This window comes from Triticum urartu, chromosome 3A (assembly GCF_056163025.1).
Source record: "Triticum urartu cultivar PI428250 chromosome 3A, HENAU_Tu73, whole genome shotgun sequence".
NCBI classification, from domain to species: Eukaryota; Viridiplantae; Streptophyta; class Magnoliopsida; order Poales; family Poaceae; genus Triticum; species Triticum urartu.
In genome coordinates, this window is record NC_141875.1 from 514084406 (window position 1) to 514099765 (window position 15360).

Below are 15360 nucleotides of genomic sequence, written 5' to 3' on the forward strand. Positions count from 1 at the left end.
CTGCTGCTCCAGACGACCCCTCTTGAAGCAGTGGTTCTCCTCATAGATCACCTGATTCCTCGCCTCTAAGGCAGCGTGTGATGCGGGCACGGCGGCAGTAAGGCTCTTTGTATGCTCGACGAGGCACTCCTCCTCCTCCCGCAGGAACTCGGTGTAGCGCGCGAGGTCGCTGACGCACGTGCGGGCATCCACCTCCGCCTCCCGCCTTCGGGCGATGGTGGCAGAGCGGGTGATGACCGGTCAATGGTGGGCTGGCAGCCACGACGGCCGACGATGTGGTGGCGGCCACGACCACCACCTCCCGCCTTCGGGCCACGGTGGTGGAGCGGGTGATGGCCACGGTGGCCAGTAGTGGGGTGGCGGCCACGACCGCCACCTCCCACCTTCGAGCCGCGAAGGTGGAGCGGGAGATCTCCCTGGCTTTTGACGGTGGTGTGGCGGCAACGGCGGCCGGCAATAGCTGCCGACGGGAAATGACGGCGGAGCGTGTGGTGGGTGTTCCACGCACACCCAATAGGGACACCACACACACTACACTACGCCAGGGACTGCACCGCCGTCACGGTGTAGCCTCCCAGCTGGAGCTGTCCTCTAATGATGGCGGAGTGGATGAGCGACGACGACGTACCGGTGCCATTGGCGATTGTGGGAGAAGCAGACGAGATAAGTTATAGGGAGGGAGGGGAAAATGCGACGCAGGACTCGCCGGCCATGAGGTTTTTTATAGCAGGCCGGTAAGCATTGGGATTTTGGGGGATTTCACCAAGTCGGATGGGAAGCTTGCGCGGGAATCTGCGAGGTTGCGCGGGAATGGGCTCACCAACGACTCATTAGCGCCACCGTTTGGCCAAAAGAACGCCCCGCGCGCTGCGCAAGCTTGCGTTGTAAGCCGTCTACGGCAGTGGGGTGACAAGACATGCGAGAGGAGGACGAAAGGCCACATGCACATACGGTTAATAAAAAAATTTTGCGATTTAATTACCTACTATACCCCCATCCTGGTTTATAAGTATGATTTAACTAATAAAATACGAATGCATTTCTCCAAAGATTATATAATTGGATTCGTATTTGAACATAGTTTCCAATTATATAATTTTTATAACATGGATTAACATTTTGTTGGTTAAATTTGTGGGCAAAGTATGGCACAGAATATAAAGGGGACTATATACTAGAGAGAGGTGGTAGCACACGGCCGCTCTCTACGCAGCGACGCAACTGTCGGCCGACTTGTAGGCAACCATTTTGTGCGTGTTCAACTGCTCTATGTGTGTGGTTGCTTGCGGTTCAGGCGGTCGCGGCACGCTCTGCTCGCGTCCCGCCATGCGCGCGCTTCTCTCGCGTCCCTCCGGGTGCTCTGCCCTCGTCCCTCCACGCGCGCTGCCAGTGTTTGGGGCCGGTGCACGATCACGCACATTTGTGTGCATGCGGTTGCGTCGGGCGCGACACGACGATGCAGTTACCCGCTGCAAAAACTGCCATGCGGACACGCAGAGAATCCATATACCTTATATCTCTCGCGTCACACACACAATAAGCACACCCACAACGACACATACAGAGAGGCCATCCAGCGGTTCCAGTGGCGCTCCCGTGGCTCGAATGGCGGTCCCAGCGGCCGACGACGACAACTGCGGGCAGTTCACCACGCATCACGTAGTAGACACCCACGTGAGGGGGAAGGCCCTCTCGGTGGTGTACACGAACGACCTGGTCTCGGTGGAGAGCTCCATCCAAACTATGGAGTAGTTCCTTGCCGAGGACAAGTACCGAGTGGTTGGCTTCGACCTCGAGTACACCAGCGGTCGTGCCGGGCACGATCAGAAGGTTGCCATCGCCCAGTTGTGCATGCGACATGACATCCTCGTCTACCACTACCACCTTGCAACAAGGCCTTGCGAGCGTTTCTCCAGGTTTATCAACAGCTCCGACTATAGTTTCACTACGGTGGACACCACCAACGATCTAAAAGTGCTCAAGGTTTCGGACTTGAGATGCCCGAATCTTGTCAACATCCAGCACCACTACAAGGTCTGGGGCAGCGACAAAAACAAACTGAACTCCCTGGTCGACCTTGCCTCGGCCATCATCGACCCCTATGTAACACCCCCAGTGTCATGCTACAGTAATCACCTGTTAATGGTGCCATGTCATCATTTTTACTGTTGCTAATCTCACTTTGATTCTATTCCAGTCCAAATCTCAATTTCAAATTAAAGTCAAAAAAAATTCTAAATTGCTCAAACATGAAAACTAAAATGTTTATCATGTGGCTACTATCCTTTTGACAATATTGGTGGTGAACCAACATTTTTGCAAAGTGTTTAAATGCCCTAAACTAGTTAAAACAATGGTTAAAACATTGTTTAAATGCCTTTTTGTTTTATAAAAATGCTAAGCTAATTTATTTAACTACCAAACTAATTGTGGCAGTAGTCTAAATAATAATAATAATTTAGGTTCAAGCTTTGTATTTTATTAAACTGTTTTGCCTATTGAAATTAATAGAAAACAAAGAAGTTTAAAAAAAATGAAGAAAAGGAAAAAGACCCCCCCGGGCCAACCGGCCCAACAGGCCGGCCCAGTCGGCCACCAGGCCAGCCCACCCCATCCCCTTAACCACGCACTCCCCCCTTGTGACCTAGAGCCACGCCCTCACTTCCCCACTCCGCTCTTTCCTCCCCCACCGATCTGGATCGGGGCAGATGCCCCGGCCCCGTCAAAAACCGCCGCCGCCCAAAGAACCCCACCCCCTCGCCGGACGCCTCGCCTTCCTCCACTCCTCCCCCTTTCTCTGCTGGATCCGGACGATCCACGTCGCCCCTGACCCTGCCTCCCCGACAACCGCCACGACGACCCTCGCCTCTGCCCCGACAGCAGCCAGTGCCCCTGTCGCTCGACGCCGTTCGCCGTCGCCTCCTCACCCTCGCGCGAGCCTGCCCCGTCCCCGCCTCTCCATCGCTGACCAACCCCGAGCCTCGCCGCCCCCGCTTCCCTCCATCGCTGGTGAGGCCCTTGGCCTCCGCCTCCCCCTTTTCCTCCCGTCGTCGCGCACTGTACCGCCCCCGCACGCACCACCCCTATCGCGCTCGTCGCGCCCGCGCGCCGTCCTGCCTGTGGTCACCGTTCCGCACGCGCCCGATGGCCGTGCTCGCCGCCTGCGCTGACCGCGCCGTTGCTCGCCGTCCGCCCACGCCCCGCAGCCCCGATCTGGCCAACGGCCCTCGTCCGCGCCCAGCGCCACTCCGCCACGCCGCACACTACGACGTCCCACGCCCGGTGCCCGCGCCCGCGCCCCTGGGGCTCCGCCCCTGCCCATTCGCCCGTAGACGCACATCCGCCCCGCTAAGGCCCTGGGCCTATGGCGGATGGGGCCCATGCCCCTGTCTTAAGAAAAATAAAAAAAAGAAATGTTAATAAAAAAAATACTAAATTAGTTAATTAATTAGTGGTTCAGTTAATTAACTTAATTAATTTTTCCTAATTAACTAATTAGTTAGTCAGAGGACTCTATGACAGTGGGGCCCCACCCCTAGTTAGCTTAATTTAAACCCCCCTTTTAAAATATGTGACACTGACAGATGGGCCCCTTTGACTGGTCAACTTTGACCCAGTCAACGCTGACTGTACTGTTGACTGGGCACTGACCGGCCCCACACGTCAGGGTTGACCATGGTCAACTCAGCTGACTGATGACGTAATGATGATGTCATGCTGATGCAATACCCCATTTTTTGATTTTATAATAATTCCAGAATAGTGTTTAAAACTTTGAAAAATCATAGAAAATAATCCGTGACTCGGATGAAAAAGTTTTCTTCATGAAAGTTGCTCAGAACAACGAGACGAATTCGAATACGCGATCCGTTCGTCTGCCACATACCCCTAACTACCTGAACATGCAACTTTTCCCCTCCGTTTGATTTGTCCGAAAATGCTAAACCTAGGGAAACATTTCCGGATGTTATCCCCCTTCGTTGGTAACGTGTAGCACCGCGTTAGGACACATCTAGCTCTGCGTGTTGTCCTGTTATGCTCTTGCTTGCTATGTATTTACTGTTTCTCCCCCCTCTTCTCTCCGGTAGACCCCGAGACTGCCGCTGATGCCGCTGTGTTCAACTACGTCGACGGCGACCCTTCTTCTTGTCTGAGCAACCAGGCAAGCCCCCCCTTTTGATCATCCCGATATCACCCATTCCATTCTCTCATGCTTGCATTAGATTTTGCTACTATTATTGTTTGCTCCTATTATGCTGCATAGCATGTTTATTGTAACCTGCTATTGTTACCTACCTGCTTATCATAAATTGCTTAGTATAGGTTGGTTAGAGATCCATCAATGACCCCCACCTTGTCCCAGTTGCCCCGCTTTATGTTTGATGAATCGATCAACGTGATCGACGTCCAGGCCCCGACACCGCACATCACTTTCCCCTTTTGTTGCTCGACTCTGCAGAGTTACCATCGAGTGCCGAGGGTGGAACCTCTTACATCACTCCTGATGAGATCTCCGTAGTGTAGCTTTACGGTCGAGGTCATCGAGGGGTATTTCCTCCTTAACCACTTCCGGTACGGCTCTGTCGTGCAACCCATCAAACGTGAACCTCGATGGTGGATCCTCTTACGTTCACCTTGATGATAACATCGAGTGGAATTCACCGGGGGCGATTCCTCGGGTTTTCCCCTTGGTATTAGACACACAATTACTATGGTTACTATGACTTTGCACTGGACCCTATTACTAAAGACGGGTCGTCCCCGAGGGGTACCCGCGCGAGCTTACTAGCGAGTGATGTGGAGTCAGGTTGACCTGGAAGGTGCCCGCGAGATACTTACGAGGCGTGGCCGGACATTCTTAGCCCTTGCCGCAAGTACTCGAGACGGGGCGACGGGGTCACATCGATCGTGAGTCTCTGCTCGTTACCGCGTGCTCCTAATCCACTACGGTTTGGATATTTGATCCGAGGGGCCTTTGGCCTGATAGCACTAACCATCACGTGGGCATAGTATGGGCGTTCTGCATCGTATGCATCAGCCGAAGCTTAATAGACATCAACGACTGAGCGGCGCGCGCCGGTTTGGACTGTGTAAGCTCCTGCCTTGTTGAAGGAGGTAGCTAGGTCTGCTCACCGGCCGCGTACGCAACGTACAGGAGTTCCCGGGGAGATGGCCCATGACCCCTGGGGGCATAGGTTTAGTCCGGCGTGTTGACCTCTCTATTAAGCCTAGGTCGGGTTGCGGCGTATTGTTTGGCCGAGGCCGGGCATGACCCAGGAAAGTGTGTCTGGCCGGAGTTAATCGAGCGTGGTGGGTAAGTTGGTGCACCCCTGCAGGGAAGAAAACATCTATCGATAGCCTGTCCTACGGTAACGGACACTTGGAGTTGTATCCCGATCGATACAACTAGAACTGGATACTTGTGATGAGAACTGGATGGTGATGAGTAATGGATTGTGATGATAACTGGATAGTATGGCTCTCGGATTACTTTCTTGCAGGGAGTCGAGAAAGGATCTCTAGCCGAGGTTGATAACACTACTACTACTTTACTTTATGCTACTCTACTTCCTCCTGTTGCTGCAAGATGGTGGGTTCGAGAAGATGCTAGTCTTCGATAGGCTAGGCTTTCCCCCTTCTCTTCTGGCATTCTGCACCCCAGCCCACATATTCAGCCTTCCTTTGATAATGTTGCATATGTAGTGTAGATCCTTGCTTGCGAGTACTTTGGATGAGTACTCACGGTTGCTTTACTTCCCCCTTTCCCCCTTCTTTCTTTTTTCTGGTTGTCGCAACCAGATGGTGGAGCCTAGGATCCAGACGACACCACCGACGACTACTACTACCCCGAGGGTGCCTACTATTACGTGGAGGCCGCTGACGACCAGGAGTAGTTAGGGGGCTCCCAGGCAGGAGGCCTTGCCTTTTCGATTGCTGTTGCTTTTGTGCTAGCCTTCTTAAGGCAAACTTGTTTAACTCATGTCTGTACTCAGATATTGTTGCTTCCGCTGATTCTTGTGTATTCAAGCTTATGTATTCGAGCCCTCGAGGCCTCTGGCTTGTAATATAAAGCTTGTATTATTTTAATTTGTGTCTAGAGTTGTGTTGTGATATCTCTCCGTGAGTCCTTGATCTTGATCGTACACATTTGCGTGTATGATTAGTGTACGGTTGAATCGAGGGCGTCACAAGTTGGTATCAGAGCCGACTGCCTGTAGGTAGCCCCCTCTCCAACTCCTTGGCCGAAGTTGAGTCTAGAAACCAAAAACTGTTTTACTAACTTGGCCGTGTGGCTTACGGGCCCACGTCGCCAATTGGGTGGTATTAGGATATTTTATTCCTCGTCTATACTCTGGGACTCTGATCTCTCCTCTATTCGGGTTAACCATTTTACTAACTCTAACATTAGGTTCTCGTACCCACTTCCTCCCGGAGGGCCCCAACATTATCGATGATTGCTTGCTTCGCCAGAAGATTCTGCGGATACTCCTCGATGTTTTCCGAGACCATGTGCCCATTGCTTTGCACTTCCTTACCACCGATAAGTCCCCATGGATAACATCCTTGCCGATTGTACCTTCATACCTAGTTGCTCATGTTATTACCAGATGCCCCTAGTACTCTCCGTTGTTCTGAGAATCCTTTGTGCCTTCTCCTTTAAAACTTCTTTTCGAACTGCGGATAATTCACTTAACAGGGGTTCGTTCATACCGAGTTGTTCATTTACTTTCCAAAATACCTGAAAAGGCTATCTGATCTTTCAAATTCCTCTGCAGCCTATTGCTCTTGATTCTCCTTGCCTGCTTGCATTAGGAGTAATTCCATATGTCTAGCAATATTCTTTAGAATTCTTTGTGATTGTCATTCTGTTCCTATGGATTCAGTGTGTGTGCGATTACTCGCATTCAACAATTAATCTTTGGAAATTTTCTTTCCGGCTTAGACATCCTTCCAGATATGAGCTTGTTCTTGCCCAATCCAGATTTGATCGGTACACCTCTAAGTCTATTCAACTTACTCATCTTTTGGTCAGAGCCTCTGCTTCTGATCCTTCGTCTTGAAATCATAATTTCCTTTGTACCCAAGCATCGAATCATTCAGACGATTCTATAAGCCGATGCCTTTGCATCCCCTTCTTCATCTGATTGATTACCGATACTCACATCAACTCTGTTGTGAATTGCCAGATCCATTGCTGGGATGTTATCCAACAATGTCCTTCACATTCAAAGTCTTGTGAGTTTTCCCCTGATACATAATACCTTCGGTAAATTGTATCATCTGCTTTGACTCCGATACTCTGCTTTTGAACTCGTATCTTTGCTTGGTTGATGGTTGTATAGATTCGTAAAAATGCCCCGATGGGTTGAACTTATGCCTTCCATAATCCGAGTGAACCCAAGAGTTCTCACGAGTCCTACTCTTCTGGTACTTCGCCAGATAAAATCCCCATGCACTACAATTTCTTCGAAAAATGAGGAGTGAATGAAAGGTTATGCATTGAAGAACTGGGACTCGACCTTGAACCCTCGTGTTCATGCCCAAGGACCCGATGTAGAACTTATCGTGGAAGCTGCTCGTAAAACTGATTACCCCTTGTTATAAGTTCATCTTGTATCGGTGGTTTGATCATTCATAACTGTGGTTCCGACCATAGTTTCTCCTTAACTCCATTTCCCGGACAAGTTAAAATACTTGTCTTCTGCAGATCATTTCATCTGTCTAACCTCTATTTATGATCTACCTTCAAGTATTACTCTGGTATCTTGAGGATATCATGCCATTGAACTACATCTTATGAACATTTGATGAAGTACTACATTTCCCCGTCATTGTCACTTCTTGGGTTCCGAGTTATTGGTCACTCGAGAATACCAATGAGTGAATCGATTCCGCACCCTGAATTCAACCACTCTAAGTAATTTTGTTGCTTATGAGTTTAATAATCCTTCTAGTCCTTCCTAGACCAAATATCTATATCATTATCGTGCTAAATTATAACTGTGCTACCCGCTCCTTCTTCCCGAAGCATAATTTTCGATGATGAGCTAAGCTTACATCGATCTTTCTCGTCATATCATTTCACCTTGAACAGCAAGTTTGATTTCGACTTTGTGTCGTATCCGTGGTTCCAATAGCCTTTCGCTTCATCCTTCCTGTTGCTTGATGGCATCGCTCCTCGATGACATCTTCATAGAGCCTCTCGACAAATGCGTCATGATCAGCATCAACATTTTGACTTCTATTGAAATGACAATTGAATTCATGGTGAGAAATACCATCCTTGACCTATGATGATTTGAGTTATCATCGACACCCTTGTCTTCTTTCCAACACATGTTTCATCATGTCTTGGTTAAACCTTGGACTCCTTGCTATTCCTGCAGTTGTTCCTTGAGTATTTCTTGTGATCTTCAACTCCAACCCCTACTTGTAACACCATGTTAATGCTACGTCGAAGCATGGCTGAGGTATTCAGAATATCAATAAGAACATTGGAAGTGCAATGCTAAATGTTTCTCGATTTATTATTCTAACACCGTGATGTGGATAATATCATGATTCTTCCCTCGCCCCTTGTATCTAAATGCTTTTGAACTTGCTGTCATATCATGTATATCCTGCTCCGCTTCCCCTTGGGAAGGATATACTCCCAATTCTTGTGTGTAAACACATTTTCCATTCCAATGACCTGATTAATCTAATGATCGCCTTTTCCTTCCCATTGTTTTGTTTAACCTTTCTTGTGATCTATATGATCTAAGCAGTAATATTTTTCTTCTTCTTATGTAAACACCTTGGTGTAGAACCGTGTCAGTAAGACCCTGTTACTATAGTTGATGACATTTTGGTAGCCACTGATGGATGAGAACTTTGCCTATTGGTCCGCCTCGTACAACGAGCAGGAAAATAGTTCTCTCCGTACCTCGCCCTTGGTACCAACGTTGTTGACAACATAACTGACAGTCTATCATCTGACATGCCTTGCTATCGGCCCCCTTTCTACTTTTAACCCACATGGTGGGCCCATAACCCACGGTTCCACATGATCGAAACCTGGCTCTCCTATATATCCTTTATTCCGAAGTATCATTTGATCTTGGCTTTGTGTGTTGTCACGAGCCACCTTCCGAGAGATGATCTATTCCCGATGCTCTGAACCCCCTTCTCACACTCTGTTCAGGTATCGATCGTTTGTCCATTCGCTTGAAACTCCCTACTGTACCTTCATATTTTGCTCTCGATGTTTTCTTAAGTTTCAACTCGAGAGATACTTCTGCCACATTCCCTGAATTGTTCACCAAATAATTAACCCTATAAGGGTTAGTTCTCCCGAAGTTACTCTTTACTTCCGCACTTAAATCTCGGGACGAGATTTCTTGTAGTGGAGGAGATTTGTAACACCCCGAGTGTCATGCTACAGTAATCACTTGTTAATGGTGCCATGTCATCATTTTTACTGTTGCTAATCTCACTTTGATTCTATTCCAGTCCAAATCTCAATTTCAAATTAAAGTCAAAAAAAATTCTAAATTGCTCAAACATGAAAACTAAAATGTTTATCATGTGGCTAATATCCTTTTGACAATATTGGTGGTGAACCAACATTTTTGCAAAGTGTTTAAATGCCCTAAACTAATTAAAACAATGCTTAAAATGTTGTTTAAATGCTTTTTTGTTTTATAAAAATGGTAAGCTAATTTATTTAACTACCAAACTAATTGTGGAAGTAGTCTAAATTATAATAATAATTTAGGTTCAAGCTTTGTATTTTATAAAACTGTTTTGCCTATTGAAATTAATAGAAAACAAAGAAGTTTAGAAAAACTGAAGAAAAGGAAAAAGACCCCCCCCGGGCCAACCGGCCCAACAGGCCGGCCCAGTCGGCCACCAGGCCAGCCCACCCCGTCCCCTTAACCACGCACTCCCCCCTGTGACCTAGAGCCACGCCCCCACTTCCCCACTCCGCTCTTTCCTCCCCCACCGATCTGGATCGGGGCAGATGCCCCGGCCCCGTCGAACGCCGCCGCCGCCCAAAGAACCCCACCCCCTCGCCGGACGCCTCGCCTTCCTCCACTACTCCCCCTCTCTCTGCTGGATCCAGGCGATCCACGCCGCCCCTGACCCTGCCTCCCCGACAACCGCCACGACAACCCTTGCCTCTGCCCCGACGGCAGCCAGTGCCCCTGTCGCTCGACGCCGTTCGCCGTCGCCTCCTCACCCTCGCGCGGGCCTGCCCCGTCCCCGCCTCTCCATCGCCGGCCAACGCCGAGACTCGCCGCCCCGGATTCCCTCCATCGCTGGTGAGGCCCTCGGCCTCCGCCTCCCCCTTTGCCTCCTGTCGTCGCGCACTGTACCACCCCCGCACGCACCACCCCTATCGCGCTCGTCGCGCCCACGCGCCGTCCTGCCTGTGGTCACCGTCCCGCACGCGCCCGGTGGCCGTGCTTGCCGCCTGCGCTGACCGTGCCATTGCTCGCCGTCCGCCAGCGCCCCGCAGCCCCGATCCAGCCAACCGCCCTCGTCCGCGCCCAGCGCCACTCCCCCGCGCCGCGCACTCCGGCGTCCGACGCCCGGTGCCCGCGCCCATGCCCCCTGGGGCTCCGCCCCTGCCCGTTCGCCCGTAGACGCACATCCGCCCCGCTAAGGCCCTGGGCCTATGGCGGATGGGGCCCATGCCCCTATCTTAAGAAAAACAAAAAAAGAAATGTTAATAAAAAATACTAAATTAGTTAATTAATTAGTGGTTCAGTTAATTAACTTAATTAATTTTGCCTAATTAACTAATTAGCTAATTAGTTAGTCAGAGGACTCTATGACAGTGGGGCCCCACCCCTAGTTAGCTTAATTTAAACCCTCCTTTTAAAATATGTGACACTGACAGATGGGCCCCATTGACTGGTCAACTTTGACCCAGTCAACGCTGACTGTACTGTTGACTGGGCACTGACCGGCCCCACACGTCAGGGTTGACCATGGTCAACTCAGCTGACTGATGACGTAATGATGATGTCATGCTGATGCAATACCCCATTTTTTGATTTTATAATAATTCCAGAATAGTGTTTAAAACTTTGAAAAATCATAGAAAATAATCCGTGACTCGGATGAAAAAGTTTTCTACATGAAAGTTGCTCAGAACAACGAGACGAATCCGAATACGCGATCCGTTCGTCTGCCACATGCCCCTAACTACCTGAACATGGAGCTTTTCCCCTCCGTTTCATCTGTCCGAAAATGCTAAACCTGGGAAACATTTCCGGATGTTATCCCCCTTCGTCGGTAACGTGTAGCACCGCGTTAGGACACATCTAGCTCTGCGTGTTGTCCTGTTATGCTCTTGCTTGCTATGTATTTACTGTTTCTCCCCCCTCTTCTCTCCGGTAGACCCCGAGACTGCCGCTGATGCCGCTGTGTTCAACTACGTCGACGGCGACCGCTTCTTCTTGTCTGAGCAACCAGGCAAGCCCCCCTTTTGATCATCCTGATATCACCCATTCCATTCTCTCATGCTTGCATTAGATTTTGCTACTATTATTGTTTGCTCCTATTCTGCTGCATAGCCTGTTTATTGTAACCTGTTATTGTTACCTACCTACTTATCCTAAACTTCTTAGTATAGGTTGGTTAGAGATCCATCAATGACCCCCACCTTGTCCCAGTTGCCCCGCTTTATGTTTGATGAATCGATCAACGTGATCGACGTCCAGGCCCCGACACCGCACATCACTTTCCCCTTTTGTTGCTCGACTCTGCAGAGTTACCATCGAGTGCCGAGGGTGGAACCTCTTACATCACTCCTGATGAGATCTCCGTAGTGTAGCTTTACGGTCGAGGTCATCGAGGGGTATTTCCTCCTTAACCACTTCCGGTACGGCTCTGTCGTGCAACCCATCAAACGTGAACCTCGATGGTGGATCCTCTTACGTTCACCTTGATGATAACATCGAGTGGAATTCACCGGGGGTGATTCCTCGGGTTTTCCCCTTGGTGTTAGACACACAGTTACTATGGTTAGTATGACTTTGCACTGGACCCTAGTACTAAAGACGGGTCATCCCCGAGGGGTACCCGTGCGAGCTTACTAGCGAGTGATGTGGAGTCGGGTTGACCTGGAAGGTGCCCGCGAGATACTTACGAGGCGTGGCCAGGCATTCTTAGCCCTTGTCGCAAGTACTCGAGACGGGGCGACGGGGTCACATCGATCGTGAGTCTCTCCTCGTTACCACGTGCTCCTAATCCACTACGGTTTGGATATTTGATCTGAGGGGCCTTTGGCCTAATAGCACTAACCATCACGTGGGCATAGTATGGGCGTTCTGCGTCGTATGCATCAGCCGAAGCTTAATAGACGTCAGCGACTGAGCGGCGCGCACCGGGTTAGACTGCGTAAGCTCCTGCCTTGTTGAAGGAGGTAGCTAGGTCTGCTCACCGGCCGGGTACGCAACGTGCAGGAGTTCCTGGGGAGATGGCCCATGACCCCTGGGGGCATAGGTTTAGTCCGGCGTGTTGACCTCTCTATTAAGCCTAGGTCGGGTTGCGGCGTATTGTTTGGCTGAGGCCGGGCATGACCCAGGAAAGTGTGTCCGGCCGGAGTTAATCGAGCGTGGTGGGTAAGTTGGTGCACCCCTGCAGGGAAGAAAACATCTATCGATAGCCTGTCCTACGGTAACGGACACTTGGAGTTGTATCCCGATCGATACAACTAGAACTGGATACTTGTGATGAGAACTGGATGGTGATGAGTAATGGATTGTGATGATAACTGGATAGTATGGCTCTGGGATTACTTTCTCGCAGGGAGTCGAGAAAGGATCTCTAGCCGAGGTTGATAACACTACTACTACTTTACTTTATGCTACTCTACCTCCTCCTGTTGCTGCAAGATGGTGGGTTCGAGAAGATGCTAGTCTTCGATAGGCTAGGCTTTCCCCCTTCTCTTCTGGCATTCTGCAGCCCAGCCCACATATTCAGCCTTCCTTTGATAATGTTGCATATGTAGTGTAGATCCTTGCTTGCGAGTACTTTGGATGAGTACTCACGGTTGCTTTGCTTCCCCTTTTCCCCCTTCTTTCTTCTTTCTGTTTGTCGCAACCAGATGGTGGAGCCTAGGATCCAGACGACACCACCGACGACTACTACTACCCTGAGGGTGCCTACTATTACGCGGAGGCCGCCGACGACCAGGAGTAGTTAGGGGGCTCCCAGGCAGGAGGCCTTGCCTTTTCGATTGCTGTTGCTTTTGTGCTAGCCTTCTTAAGGCAAACTTGTTTAACTCATGTCTGTACTCAGATATTGTTGCTTCCGCTGATTCTTGTGTATTCAAGCTTATGTATTCGAGCCCTCGAGGCCTCTGGCTTGTAATATAAAGCTTGTATTATTTTAATTTGTGTCTAGAGTTGTGTTGTGATATCTCTCCGTGAGTCCTTGATCTTGATCGTACACATTTGCGTGTATGATTAGTGTACGGTTGAATCGAGGGCGTCACAAGTTGGTATCAGAGCCGACTGCCTGTAGGTAGCCCCCTCTCCAACTCCTTGGCCGAAGTTGAGTCTAGAATCCAAAAACTGTTTTACTAACTTGGCCGTGTGGCTTACGGGCCCACGTCGTCAATTGGGTGGTATTAGGATCTTTTATTCCGCGTCTATACTCTGGGACTCTGATCTCTCCTCTATTCGGGTTAACCATTTTACTAACTCTAACATTAGGTTCTCGTACCCACTTCCTCCCGGAGGGCCCCAACATTATCGATGATTGCTTGCTTCGCCAGAAGATTCTGCGGATACTCCTCGATGTTTTCCGAGACCATGTGCCCATTGCTTTGCACTTCCTTACCACCGATAAGTCCCCATGGATAACATCCTTGCCGATTGTACCTTCATACCTAGTTGCTCATGTTATTACCAGATGCCCCTAGTACTCTCCGTTGTTCTGAGAATCCTTTGTGCCTTCTCCTTTAAAACTTCTTTTCGAACTGCGGATAATTCACTTAACAGGGGTTCGTTCATACCGAGTTGTTCATTTACTTTCCAAAATACCTGAAAAGGCTATCTGATCTTTCAAATTCCTCTGCAGCCTATTGCTCTTGATTCTCCTTGCCTGCTTGCATTAGGAGTAATTCCATATGTCTAGCAATATTCTTTAGAATTCTTTGTGATTGTCATTCTGTTCCTATGGATTCAGTGTGTGCGCGATTACACGCATTCAACAATTAATCTTTGGAAATTTTCTTTCCGGCTCAGACATCCTTCCAGATATGAGCTTGTTCTTGCCCAATCCAGATTTGATCGGTACACCTCTAAGTCTATTCAACTTACTCATCTTTTGGTCAGAGCCTCTGCTTCTGATCCTTCGTCTTGAAATCATAATTTCCTTTGTACCCAAGCATCGAATCATTCAGACGATTCTATAAGCCGATGCCTTTGCATCCCCTTCTTCATCTGATTGATTACCGATACTCACATCAACTCTGTTGTGAATTGCCAGATCCATTGCTGGGTTGTTATCCAACAATGTCCTTCACATTCAAAGTCTTGTGAGTTTTCTCCTGATACATAATACCTTCGGTAAATTGTATCATCTGCTTTGACTCCGACACTCTGCTTTTGAACTCGTATCTTTGCTTGGTTGATGGTTGTATAGATTCATAAAAATGCCCCGATGGGTTGAACTTATGCCTTCCATAATCCGAGTGAACCCGAGAGTTCTCACGAGTCCTACTCTTCTGGTACTTCGCCAGATAAAATCCCCATGCACTACAATTTCTTCGAAAAATGAGGAGTGAACGAAAGTTTATGCATTGAAGAACTGGGAGTCGACCTTGAACCCTTGTGTTCATGCCCAAGGACCCGATGTAGAACTTATCGTGGAAGCTGCTCGTAAAACTGATTACCCCTTGTTATAAGTTCATCTTGTATCGGTGGTTTGATCATTCATAACCGTGGTTCCGACCATAGTTTCTCCTTAACTCCATTTCCCGGACAAGTTAAAATACTTGTCTTCTGCAGATCATTTCATCTGTCTAACCTCTATTTATGATCTACCTTCAAGTATTACTCTGGTATCTCGAGGATATCATGCCATTGAACTACATCTTATGAACATTTGATGAAGTACTACATTTCCCCGTCATTGTCACTTCTTGGGTTCCGAGTTATTGGTCACTCGAGAACACCAATGAGTGAATCGATTCCGCACCCTGAATTCAACCACTCTAAGTAATTTTGTTGCTTATGAGTTTAATAATCCTTCTAGTCCTTCCTAGACCAAATATCTATATCATTATCGTGCTAAATTTTAACTGTGCTACCCGCTCCTTCTTCCCGAAGCATAATTTTCGATGATGAGCTAAGCTTACAT

General features: G+C 48.8%; 1 long non-coding RNA gene across 1 annotated transcript; it reads left to right on the plus strand.

Moving 5' to 3' along the window:
* The first annotated feature begins 9950 nt into the window (after nt 1-9950).
* Nucleotides 9951-13408, plus strand: LOC125548619 (uncharacterized). Its single transcript, XR_015599787.1, has 3 exons — nt 9951-10304; nt 11389-11463; nt 13100-13408. It is a non-coding gene; the product is annotated as an uncharacterized LOC125548619 (long non-coding RNA).
* Nucleotides 13409-15360: the final 1952 nt, after the last annotated feature.